This window comes from Lactuca sativa, chromosome 9 (assembly GCF_002870075.4).
Source record: "Lactuca sativa cultivar Salinas chromosome 9, Lsat_Salinas_v11, whole genome shotgun sequence".
In the NCBI taxonomy this organism is placed as follows: Eukaryota; Viridiplantae; Streptophyta; class Magnoliopsida; order Asterales; family Asteraceae; genus Lactuca; species Lactuca sativa.
Genome location: NC_056631.2, coordinates 225473548 through 225487454, shown reverse-complemented (window position 1 = coordinate 225487454; position 13907 = coordinate 225473548). Strand labels below are relative to the sequence as shown.

The 13907-nt window shown below is 41.6% G+C and overlaps 2 non-coding genes across 2 annotated transcripts; both read left to right on the top strand.

The window, feature by feature from the left end:
- Nucleotides 1-12675: 12675 nt before the first annotated feature.
- On the top strand, nt 12676-12747 carry TRNAE-UUC (transfer RNA glutamic acid (anticodon UUC)). The gene has a single exon. It is a non-coding gene; the product is annotated as a tRNA-Glu (tRNA).
- A 103-nt stretch (nt 12748-12850) lies between these two features.
- On the top strand, nt 12851-12934 carry TRNAY-GUA (transfer RNA tyrosine (anticodon GUA)). Its single transcript has one exon. It is a non-coding gene; the product is annotated as a tRNA-Tyr (tRNA).
- Nucleotides 12935-13907: the final 973 nt, after the last annotated feature.

Below are 13907 nucleotides of genomic sequence, written 5' to 3'. Positions count from 1 at the left end.
GTTTGCAAAACTTTTTACTAACACCATTAGTAAAACGCCATTAGAGACTGAATCTATAAGGGCATTGTAACGTCCCAAATTTCGAGTCTAAAAATTTCAATTTTGATATAACGATTTAGAAAACATTTATAAGAAAACATCATTAAGTCATATCATTTCGTAAAACCATAATCTCATGTCTGAAAATCATGTCGTAAATATAGTAACAATGTCATAGTACAATCCCAAGAAATCTCATAGTGCGGAAATTCAATGTGTGTGTATGATGTGCAGCTACCGCGCCGACTCCTTCCCCTTCGCTGAAGAGGTACCTGAAAGAAGACTGAAAACTATAAGGATGAAGCTTAGTGAATTCCCCCATCATACCACATGCCACACAATCATATAACATAAATATTGCCATGCATATCTAGGTGCCCGACCTACCCCTTCGGTCCTTTCGACCGGTAATATTGCCTAGCATATCTGGGTGCCGGCCTCCCCTTTCGGTTATTTCGACCGGGCATTGCCTAACATATCTGGGTGTTGGGCTCCCCTTCGGTCCTTTCGATCTGTGTAGTATATCTGGGTGTCGGCCTCCCCTTCAGTCCTTTCAACCGGGTATCGGGGACTATTTCACCCCTCTATTACTACCACATAACATATATCACATAATCAGAATCTTTCTAGCATAGTTGGGTACTAACTACCCCCTTCGGCCCTATCGACCGGTAATCTTGGGGACTATCTCCCCTACTGCTACTATCACATAACATCATATCGTACTAGCACATAAACATATCAGGTAGTAGCAAACCTAGATGAATATCACAAAGACAATCATCTAACATACAACTCCTACTGGTGGGCCGGCGTTGTGGCCGTAGACCCACCGCTACTGGAAGGTAACTCACCTCGTATGAATGAATGCTGTCAATCTGAGTGAGAAACCTCTGTCTGCTGCTCCGACAAATCTCCAGCTATCATTCCCTTAAAGACACTTAGTCAGAAGCTGATAACTACTCTTAGGGTAAAATGACTATTTTACCCCTAGCCAAAGTCAATATCCAGGTCAAAGTCAACATCTAGTTGACCTGACTCGCCGAATTGGGCCGCCAACTCGCCGAGTCCCTATTCTTTCATCTGTCCCCCACCCGACTCTACTCGTTGAGTTTAGCAATGACTCAAAGAGTTCTCCTTCTACAATGACATCGAATAAACCTTCATCCGACTCGCCAAGTTGTATGAACAACTCGCCGAGTTCACCTTCATCCTATGAACATGTCCATTCTGCGACTCGCCAAGTTAAATGAACAACTCAACGACTCTATCATCAAGAGTTGGTAGATTGCCTTGGACTCGCCGAGTTTGTTCATACACTCGCCGAGTCCTATGATTTCCAGGTTCAAAACAAACCCTTAGCAGGCTGAGTGTTCCTTCCACTTAACCGAAACTGTTTCCAGAAGACAATTTTGGGGAAAAAGTGTCCCGAATCGCCGAGTCCCTCCTTGTCCAAATTCATACAATCGATTATCAGGGGTCTTAACACATCAATACTATAGATATGGTCCCCTAATGTCCATTTTGTACGTAAAGTTTCCAACTTGGTGCACATGCAAGGGGTCTTTTGCCCAAAAAGCTATCAAAAGTGATCTAGGAGGTGCATGGGGCTCTCATGGCCATAAGGTTGGCACCTTTATGCCATGAGGCCCCTCCAATGACTCAGATCTGAAGTAGTAACCCATGAATCACTTCACAATCCTGAAAATGGCTTGAAAAGCCTTAAATGCACCCAAAAACCTAAACCCTAAAGATGATTAAGCAAATGGAATACCAAGACAGGGGTATTTAACCTTGATTAGGCTGAAGATGGTACTAGATCTTTAAATCCCCAAGCCCCAATTCGATCTCTCAAGTCTCCTTCTTCTTCTCAACCTTCACAAGTCACCAAATGCACCAAAAGGGCCTTATATCTTCACAAAAACGATTAGGGTTTTGATATGAGGTGTTCTGAGAGCATAAGGGACGATGGAGGTTGAATAAGTGGTTTAAATATGGTGCAAACCCTCAGATTTAGGGTTTTACTCGTACAGCACCGACTCGTCGAGTCAGTCTCCCGACTCGTCGAGTAGGTCACTTAAAATGCCTGCGGATCCCGACTCTACTCGATGAGTCGGACCTCCAACTCGTCGAGTCTCAGAGAAAAATATAAGAATACTATAAATTAAATGCGTACCAGGGATCGGTGATACAAATATCCCCAACTTATTTTCAGACTTCATCCTCGAAGTTTGCTGCTCGATCCTGAAAAAGCTCTGGGTAATGCTCCATCATCTCGTCCTCCGGCTCCCACATCCATTCTGAGCCCTTTCGGTGCTACCATTGCACCTTCACCAGCTCAACCCTCTTTATTCCTCAGATCCTTCGACTTCCGGTCGAGGATTGCTACAGGCCGCCCAATGTAGTTCAGGTTGTCATCCACCTGAATATCCTCTAGAGGTACCGTTGCCGAGTCATCCACCAAGCACTTCTGCAGCTGGGAGACATGGAAAGTGTTATGGATCTAACCGAGTTCAGCCGACAGATCCAACCTATACGCCACCTTGCCCACCCGGGCTATAATCCTGAAGGTTCCAATATACTTGGGGCCCAGCTTGCCCCGCTTCCTGAATCGGATGACGCCCTTCCATGGCGACACCTTCAGGAGGATCATATCCCCGACCTGGAAATCCAGGTCTAAACGACGCTTGTCAGCATAAATTTTCTGCCAAATCTGAGTAGTCTGAAGCCTGCTCCTAACCTGTTGAATCCCTTTGTCTTCTTAAGCACCACTTTGGTGCTCCCTATGACCCTCTAGCCCACCTCACCCCAACATATCGGGGTCCTGCACTTCCTCCTGAACATCTCAAAGGGAGGATGATCGATACTTGTGTGGTAGTTGTTTTTGTAGGAGAACTCAACTAATGGGAGATAAGTATCCCAACGACCACCGAAGTCTAGCACACATGCCCGCAGCATATCCTCCAGAGTCTAGATGGTCCGCTCGCTCTGTTCATCCATCTGCGGGTGAACAGCGATGCTAAAGTGTATACGAGTACCTAACTCGTCGTGGAACTTCTTCCAAAATCTGGAAGTAAACCGCACATCTCTGTCGAAAATCATGGAACTGGCACCCCATGCCGAGCCACCACCTCTCGAATGTAGATGTCGGCCAGATTCTCAGCCGATATACTCTATTGGATAGGTATGAAATGGGAACTCTTCGTCAATCGATCCACGATGACCCATATGGAATCCACTCCCCGCGCAGTCTTGGGAAGTTTGGTGATGAAACCCATGGTAATATATTCTCATTTCCACATGGGAATATCTAACGGCTGTATCTTGCCGTGTGCCCTCTGGTGCTCGATATTGACCTTCCTGCAGGTCAAGCACCGCTCCATATACCATGCTACATCCTGCTTCATGCAGGGCCACCAATAGTTAAGACGAAGATCTATATACATCTTCGTCACCCAGGGATGAATGGAGAATCGGGATTTGTGCACCTCCTCCTTCAGAACCTTGCACACACCCCCGTGGTACGAAACCCACACCCTGCAATGTAGTGTCAATAACCCTCGGCTGTCGTAGTCGAAGGAGAAAACCTGACCCACAATACGCTTACTCTTCCGATGTTCCTCCTTTATAGCCTCCTATTGGGCCTCTCGTATCTGCTCCAATAGTGGAATCACTACTGTCATCCGCATGCATATGTCTCTGATCGGCGTTGCCTTATGGCTAAGCGCGTCGGCCACCACATTGGCCTTCCGCGGGTGATAAAGGATCTCACAATAATAATCCTTCACCGCATCTAACCACCGACGCTGCCTCATGTTCAGATTCGACTGATCCATGAGGTATCTCAAACTCTTATGATCCATGTAGATGGTACATCGAACCCCATAGAGATAGTGTCACCAAATCTTAAGGGCGAAGACGACCGCCCCAAACTCCAAATCGTGTGTCGGGTACTTCGCCTCGTAGGGCTTCAACTGCCTCGAGGCGTAGGCGATGACATGCCCTCTCTACATCAATACTGCGCCCAAACCCACAATAGACGCGTCACAGTATACAAAAAAATCCTCTACGCCCTCTAGAAGGGATAAGATTGGCGCCTCGCACAATCTATGTCTCAATGTCTCAAACGTTGCCTGCTGCTCAGGTCCCCAGCGAAAGACTACCACCTTCTTCGTTAGCCGAGTCAAGGGTACGACTATCTTGGAGAAATCCTGGATGAATCTCCGATAGTAGACGGCTAATCCCAGGAAACTCCGAATCTCATATGGAGACTTCGGAACCTCCTATCTCATCATGGCCTCCACCTTGGCCGGGTCAACCAGAATACCGTTCTGGTTGACAAGGTGCCCAAGAAACTGCACCTCGTGCAACCAGAACTCACACTTGGAGAACTTGGCATACAAGCTCTCTCTCCTCAGAGTGTCCAAGACCTCTCGTAGATGCTCCTCATGTTGCTCCTACGTCTTGTAGTAGACCAAGATATCGTCAATAAAAACTATCACGGACTGATCCAACATCGGTCTGCACATGCGGTTCATGACGTCCATGAACGCGGCAGGAGCATTGGTGAGCCCGAAGGGCATCACCACGAACTCGTAGTGGCCATAGCGAGTTCGAAAAGCAGTCTTCTGTATATCCTCATCTCTGACCCTCATCTGATGGTAGCCTGACCGCAAGTCTATCTTGGAAAACCAAGATGCTCCCTGAAGCTGGTCGAACAAGTCATCTATCCTCGGAGGTGGGTAGCGGTTCTTCACCGTTACCTTGTTCAGCTCCCGATAATCTATGCACATTGTCACACCCCCAAACCAGAATGGCGGAAACATTCGGGGGTGGATGACTTCACGTAGTACCATAACAATTGAATATCGTAAAGAAAGTAACACAACCATCATATATATATAATAAAAACGTACATTGTTGCGTTATACATGTTTCCAAAAGAATATTACAATATGATGATTTAAAATGTTTGATAATAAACGCCTTAGCGTTCCTTCTTCAAAAGATGGTAGTTACTTGTATTACTGATTCCCTGAGAAATACAAGTGGTTTCGAAAAAGTGTCAACAATAAAGTTGGTGAGTTCATATGTGTTTTTGTACTGAAAAAGTATGTATTTTGGAAGAAAATAAATGAATGTAGTTTCCAGAAAATCCAATATTTTCTACATATAGTTTGAAAAGCTCCCAAAGTTGGAGGGCGTTGGTATCTTTCGTACTTAAATGATAAAGATGAATTCATACTCAAAATAATGTAAATACTGAATGCGTTTATGAGTCTCGTAAATCAAGCTTGTTTTTATACTTTCGTGTGAGTCTTATAACCATACTATTGACATAGATTGCCTGTAACAACATTCTTCAGATGTTGTAGTGTTATGACATTTGTCACCGCAGACCTGCCGGTCTAACTGTAGCTAATAGTTTAGGTGCAGGGTTGTCAATCCCGTATAGATCTATACACAAGTATCACGCTCTCCCTCCAAGAGATTATGGCTTATAATACAGGACTTGAAATGCATACTTAAGAGTATGTTGAAGTTGAATATCTCACATCACTTAGTATAAATAGATTTACGATAAGAAAGTCTTTATTTCACTTTAGGTGAAAGTATTTCGTTTTTCAAGATATATACGTAAGAATGTATGAATAACTCGCAAACTATACCCATTATAGTTTTTCAGAAAGTATGTTCCATTTGGTGAAAATAACTTGGTGAAATACTAAACTTTATACGTAAAGTAAGATGTTGGTATCGAATAATAATAAGATAGATGTTGTATTTATATTTATATAAAACGATACGTTTTCTTGTATTGTACTTGTATCCCCCCCTAAAACATGAAAAGACTTGAAAAGTAACGGTATGAACTCACTTGTTCGGTTTGAAGAGAGTGAGACTAGAGTCGAGCAGAACTTCAACTGCAGAAAGCTGCGTCTTCGAGCTTCTCGGGGATCTTGGTAGCGTAGAACCTTCGTTGGGGGATCGCGCGTGGAACCAAGGGTGTCGGGATGGCCTCTGGTGCTTACAAGTGTGTGAAAGTGAGTGAGAGTTTGAGAAAAGTGTGCCAAAATCCGGAGTTCACGCCCTCTATTTATAGGGTTGAAGGCGTGAGTACGTTGGGCGTACGCGTTACGCTGGGCGTACTTTGGTTATGTTGGGCGTAACTTTGCGTGATGGCTTACAACTCGGGTCTAGCTAGGCGTAGAGCTTGCAGCCGATGGGACTCGACCCTGCACCTGAGTACGCTGGGTGTAACGCCCGGGTTTCAGGGCTAAGCATTTTTTTCAATGTAATAGTCTAGGTCAACTCTTGTAACCCTTTTTGAAGTAATAAAGATGAAATATTTGAGTATTATGTGAATTATATGTGTTTATTATTTAATTATAAATGTATAATTAATAAAGAATAAAAATGAGCGTCAAAATTAAAGTGTGAGATAATCCCGATATCTCTACATAAAGTTGTAGAATATGTCTCAAGGTTTCCGTGCATATAAGGAACACCGAAATCCGAGTTATAACGAAGAAGTTATGACCCGTCGAAGTTTCACGACAGAACCGACACGATACCGGGAAGCGTGAATAGTGAATTTACGATAGAGTGAGATTTAGCCTTAGTGATCTAAACGAAAGTCGTAGAATATGTTAAACTAAGAACATCGATAAAAAGAACGCCCAAATCTGACTTCGTATGAAGAAGTTATGAGATTTTAAACAGACCAATCCTGTCCCGGCTTGTTAAAAATATAACTTTAAAAATAAAGTCAAAATTAGCCGACGGAGTCTAAACGAAAGTTGTAGAGTACGTCTTCACCTACACGTGGATATAAAGAACGTCAAAAACGGAGTTCGTATGAACGAGTTACAAATTATAATAGCATATTTACGTATTAAAATAAAGTACAAATCATGTATACGTACACATATATATACATATGTATATATCATTAGAAAGGTATCGACGATGCGGTCATTATAAGACTAATGTTGAGTTCTTTCGACATTAGTTTAGTACAAATATCATTAAATCCATTTATAATAGTATTATAGAGGGGTGTTTAGTTGTTTATATAACTAAAAGGTCATTAAGTAATTATGGAGGGTAGTTTTTGAAAATTCAATTAGTATAAATAAGAGCCTTGGGCTCTCATATTTCTTGCACCATTCTCTTGATTCAAGAGTCTTTCTCTCCTTATCCCCCGAGCATTTCGGTCCCTCGTGATTCGACTTCTCTTTCTGTAGCTTAGTATAGTAAGGTGAGCGCTGAAGCGCTGCACGAATCTTTCTTAGAAAGATTCAGCGACAAAGTTCTGCCCCTGCAGAGCCCGACTCCTAGCTAAAACCCCCTTGTAAGTAAGTTATGCTTACCTTATTTTAATATAGCTTATATTTAAAATTAGTATTGTTATTATGAACTTATAATAAATATTTGAGCTATTATTATAACTTATATAAGTGTCGTTATAATATTTTTTTAACTACTCGCGGTACGGGGAATCTGGTTTAAAGGGCCGCATAGGGTTGTTGGATTTCAGAAGTGCTATATGCCAAAATGGTCCTGCCCTCCGGTGTTTTACGTCTGGCCCCTGTCTGTACATAGTGGTTGGAAAATATTGTATAACGCTTATATAATAATAATAATACTAAGACTAATAGTTGGTCACGGTAAATATTAGACTAAAATTTAGCGATAATAATGCTAGGTTTCGTCGAAGGAAAATAGAATCGTTAGAAGCAAGCGCTGCCCGATTTTGGAATCATCACCTTAACAAGTGAGTGCATAGTTACTTTCAACTTACACATAGATATGAAGTATTTTATATAAATTACGTGCTATGTGTGCATATTATCTGAATACTTGCTATCTATGCTAGATGAACGTTGTTATACATGTTTTCAATGATTTAAACTGTATATGTATTTTATATCTACGAAAATGTTGGGGTAAAACATGGGTAGATGCAATAGGTGATGTGTGATAAAATGATGAGAGGCCTCGATGTTGATGTTGTTGATTCTGTCATCTAGCGGAGTATGGATGACGACCACAGACTCTTCTAGATAGTCCAGTGGAACACTAGCAGGCTCGCAACCTGTAGGTGTTTGTGAACGATATGTTCACCGGTGTACTCCATCCCCCACATGGTTGCCTTTAGGACATTTATTGCTGAGGAATCCCCTTAGCAGTAGTGTCCGTCCCGATGATGATCCTTAGGCTAGGTCCCTTATGATAGGTGTTTAGGGACGTAAAGTGAGGATAACGGGAACGGGTAATCGGGTTATTGTTGATCGATGAAATTAATAAACTTATTTATTGTGGGTTGAAAACCCTATGTGCTCACCAGGCTCCCAAGCCTGACCCACTCAGTTTTATGTATTACAGGTAGTGGCGCATGAGCATAGGTGTGATGTTTTGGACGAGGGATTACGGATATAGGCCTGTAGATATGAAATAATGTAGTAAGGCTTATATTGTACTGTTTATGCTTTTGATCTGTACGAACATGACATCCCGAGTCTTTTAATGAAATACATTTCTATGGAAATGCTTTTGATAAATCTTTATCATATTTTTGTTTTGGGACAAATTCCGCAACGCTTTCATTTAAAATGTAACTCTGATTTTTAAACAAAGCATAAACAAACCGGTCTTTTATGGTCGTGATTTTGGGGATGTCACAGTTGGTATCAGAGCATTAGTTTAAGCGAACTAGGAATTTGTAGGATTTCTAGACTTAAACTTAGAATGCTAAGCGATGATTGTGAGGTGTGAGCACTAGCTTATTTTAGGAATTGTGCCTAAAATGCTTTTATGTGCTAAATGTTTTGTGCATAATATGCTGTTAATTGTTCGGATCTATGGTCTGTTGCCGACCGAATCTGGAAACCTTATGTGTTTAGGATTCTAAACGTACGACTACGATATTAGAACTAGCATGTAAACGTTTCGGAGTGATAAGGACGATTTAAAACGTCTATCCTAAATAAAGATCTAAATTCACCTTATTCGGTGTATAGATCAAGATGTAAAGGACCCGTAGCGGAAATGTGAACGCAAATGGAGGTAGGAACCAACCCCCAGTGGTTCAGCAAATACCTGTTGTTGAAGAAGTTGCACCTGAGCCAGTCACCATGGCTGGAGTTCAAGCCATGATTCAGGCTATGCTAGCTGAACAAAGGGAAGAAATGAGACGGATGCTCCACGAAAATAGGGACGAACCTACCATACATGTTGAACCGACGGAGCCAGTTCCCGAGCCATCTGAGGAAGGGAACTATAGCCGCCAAGTGAGTCAAGTAGGGACTCAAGGTGAGCAAAAGGATGGCCTAGAAGGGAGAAACAACAAGGATGGGCGGATGACCAAAAATTTCTTGGGTGCGAAACCACCAAGTCTCTCAGGAAGCCCAAAGCCTGTTGAGATTATGGACTGGATCTCCGAGATGGAGATGGTGTTTGAGAGCTGTGACTGCAGCGAGAAGCAGAAGACTGTCTTCGCTGTGAGACAATTGAAAACTAGAGTCTTGAGCTGGTGGAAGCTATTGGCAGATACAATGCCACGGGGAGAAGCTCTGAAAATATCATGGGATGAGTTCTTGGAACAACTGAAGGCGCAGTACTGTTCAGAGATAGACCTGATTGATCTGAACAATGAGTTCCAAAATTTGAAGAAGGGGAGAATGAGCATCGATGAATATGCTGCTGCATTTATGGAAAAGATGAAGTTGTTTCCATACCTAGTGCCAACCGAACTTTCCAAAATTGAGAAATTCGCAAACGGACTGCCGGCTGACTTTGGCCCAACAGTCAAGATGGCAACCACTCTGAAATCAGCTGTTCGAGCAGCTAAGAACGTGGAGACCCAACAAAAGGAAAGAGGTCTGGAGAGGGTTGAGGTTGGTGAGAAACGGAAGTTCAATGGATCCTCGAAGTCCAACAAGAAGAGTAGATTCTCGAAGTCTGGTTCGAGGGGAGGAGGATCAGAAGCGAAGTGGTGTGACAAGTGCAAGAAGAAGCACTCTGGGAAGTGTGACGGAGGGGTCACTTGTTACAAGTGTGGAAAGCCTGGGCACTACGCCAATGAATGCACCCTCAACCAGAAAGCCTGTTATGGGTGCAATGAAGAAGGGCACATTTTGAAGGACTGCCCGAAGAAGAAGGAGACAGGAAGACCCAACATAACACCGAAGTCGAAGGCGAGAGCCTTCCAGATGACGCTCGAGGCTGCAAAGGAGGCAGCAGACGTCGCTTCAGGTACCTTTCTTGTAAATGGTTTGCCTGCAAATATACTATTTGATTCCGGAGCCAACTACTCCTTTGTGTCGCATAAATTTGGTGGGAAATTAGCATTGCTTGTAGAAAAACTAGATAATGCCCTGATTGTAGAAGTTGCCAGTGGCAAATTCGTACCTGTTAGTAATCGTATTAGGAACATCGTCATTGACCTAAACGGAAACGAATTCCACGAAGAGCTATTACCCATAGAGTTAAACGGTTTCGACATCGTTTTGGGTATGGATTGGCTTAGCACCAACGATGCTGAGATTCAATGCCGAAAGAAGATAGTAAAGGTAAACCCACCCGGAAAAGAATCATTTATGGTGTATGGGGACAAATGCAGAGTGAATTCTGGAATCATCTCCCTGATGAAAGCCAGGAAATGTTTGTCCAAAGGATGTGCATCATACTTGGCATTCGTAATCGATGCCAAGAAGGAGAAGAAAGAGGTGCAGAATATACCGGTTGTGTGTGATTATCCAGAAGTCTTTCCCGAAGATCTTCCCGGATTACCACCTAATAGGCAAGTGGAGTTTCGTATAGACTTGTTACCAGGAACAACACCGATAGCAAAGGCACCTTACCGATTAGCACCGACGGAGATGAAGGAGCTCATGACGCAACTTCAGGAGCTGTTGGACAACGGTTTCATTCGACCTAGTTCATCACCCTAGGGATGGAAGCATGAGGATGTGCATAGACTACCAAGAGCTGAATAAGGCAACGGTGAAGAACAAGTATCCATTTCCGAGGATTGATGATCTATTCGATCAGCTGCAAGGTTCGAGCTACTTCTCAAAGATCGATCTTAGGTCAGGATATCATCAGCTAAAGGTGAGAAAGCAGGATATTGAGAAGACTGCATTCAGAACGAGATATGGACACTACGAGTTCTTGGCTATGTCATTCGGGCTAACCAATGCTCCCGCAACATTCATGGATTTGATGAATAGGGTTTGTAAACCATTCCTCGATAAATCCGTGATAGTGTTCATCGACGACATTCTCATCTACTCGAAAAGCCAAGAGGAGTATGGCAAGCATCTACGGGAAGTATTAGAAGTGTTGAAGAAGGAGAAGCTTTTTGCAAAGTTCTCCAAATGCGACTTTTGGATACGGGAAGTCCAATTCTTGGGTCATGTTGTTAACTAGGAGGGAATAATGGTTGACCCCGCAAAGATCGAGGCTGTAATGAAGTGGGAACGTCCAAAGAGTCCCACGGAGATTCGAAGCTTTCTAGGATAGCCGGATATTATAGACTTTCATTTTAAAACGAAATTAAATGACCCAGTTCTTATTATTCGTTTCTAAGTTGAGTTGAAAAATATCCAAGAATGAATTCGCTGATTGGCGGTATGGGTAGATGTTACAGATGATTAATCCATTTTTTTTTATACAGTTGTGACTTTCTCCTTGTTAGTGCTGTCTATAATGATAGATCAATCAAAACCTTTCAATTGGTATTTTTTTTTATCTCCTATTTTGCAAAAAAGGAAACTCAGGTAAGTGCTTTTTTATAAACATATGTATAAAAAGAACATATTTCATTTAGCTCCTTCATGCTTACCATAACTAGTTATTTCGGTTTTCTACTGACGGCTTTAACTATAACCTCAGCTCTATTTATTGGTCTCAGGGTATAATGACAGACCGAGATGCAAATGGAACGGAATTGAGAAAACAGTCCTAGAAACAGAATTCTCCTGCTTAGTCTTACTATGCTTTGGGATTTTTTTTATAATATAAAAACTGAGTCAGTTTCTTATATTATAATGTAAAATGTAAAACGGTATTGATATTCTAATCTACTTGAATATTTAATACCATAAAACTAAAGGAATGTTGTATTGATGAACCCGGCGGATATACCTAATGTCTTTTCTCTTCTTTTATTTTTTATTGCCCTCCTGTCGTCAATTGACAGTTGACAGTATTATTTATATATATATATATAATTTGATATGGCTTTGATATGATTTAGGGCTCAATAAAATTCCCAAATCAGACTTTGGTAAATCATTTTTTTTTGCATCTCCTGCTCTGCTGATTCAGAGGTACCGTATCTTGGATCCAATGCAAAACTCTTTCTGAATGAGAGAGATAAAGACGAGAAAAACCAATGAAATAAAGTTGAAAGATTGTATAGTTTAATGGTAAAGTTTGATTACCGTTAACCCCCAGAAAAGTTAACGAGTTTTTCGGTTTGATTCATATCCTATTCATCTTCTAAAGGTGTCCCTCGGCTGATTTATATTTAAGTTAAGGTGGCCTTAGGCTTTATTCCCTATTGTATTTGTATTGTGTAGTGCTTTTTGATTTCCTAAAGGTGGCCATAGGCCCCTATGGTCCATTGGTGCCCCTATGGTCCAGTGGTTACGACCTCTCTCTTTCACGGAGAAAACGAGGGTTCAAGTCCCTCTAGGGGTATACCAAGACCATAGGAGTAGGATTTTATCAAAAGTGAAATGTATTTGTCAAGTCCGCCTGGTAGACGAAAGGAAGTTGATTATGGAACGTCTAATTAGGCGTTGGGTCGATGCCCGAGTGGTTAATGGGGACGGACTGTAAATTCGTTGACAATATGTCTACGCTGGTTCAAATCCAGCTCGGCCCAAAAATTCGCCAATATACTATCAAATGGTAGAACCCTCTTGTTCTTAAGAAATACCTGATAAGAGAGAATAAAAAAGAAGCCAAATTTTCTGTTAGATCTCTTCTTATTTCCCTGGGATTGTAGTTCAATAGGCAAGAGCACCGCCCTGTCAAGGCGGACGTTGCGGGTTCGAGCCCCGTCAGTCCCGACGGATCCAATAAGTACATCAATTCACCTCTCCATTTTATGTGAAATGAAAGAAGGGACAGAGATCATAATTTAATTCCGAAGGGGTTTCCCCTCTTTTTTTCAGGATTCTGTCGAAGAAAGAACAAACACTAAACTAAAATAAAATGAAAATAACTAAAATAGTGAAGTTGATAGAATATTCCATCTTTTCTCCCGCGACTCCTCTTTCTCATACTTCTTTGTCTTCCAAATAAAATTGGATCATTCAAATTTACAACCTAATTCCTCTCTTTTTCCACTTCGCTTGTATTTTTTGTTGGCGTTTTGTAGTTAATGGAAATGGAAACGGACGAGGATACTTCATTTGATGGTTCTATACGGAAGACCTAAGGTAGGTTATAGAAAAGAAAGAACAGAAAAGAAGGATAAATAAAGGAATTTTTGATTGGTCCGGGAATCCAATCTTGGATTCGGTATGGATAAAAGATCTTCGTATGTTATACTATTCAATTCTCGACGACGAATTAATTTAATAGCTCAGATATTGTTATTCATGATATTGATCCGATTCAAGATCATCGATAGGTAATGCATTCATGGAATTGACAGGTGAAAGATTTATCATCTCTATGGGATTAAATCCCGAGTTATTGTGAAATAAAAAAAAAACGATGAGATTGAGATTATGGAAGTAAATATTCTTGCATTTATTGCTACTGCACTGTTCATTTTAGTTCCTACTGCTTTTCTACTTATCATTTACATAAAAACAGTCAGTCAAAATAATTAATTACTTGAAATGAAA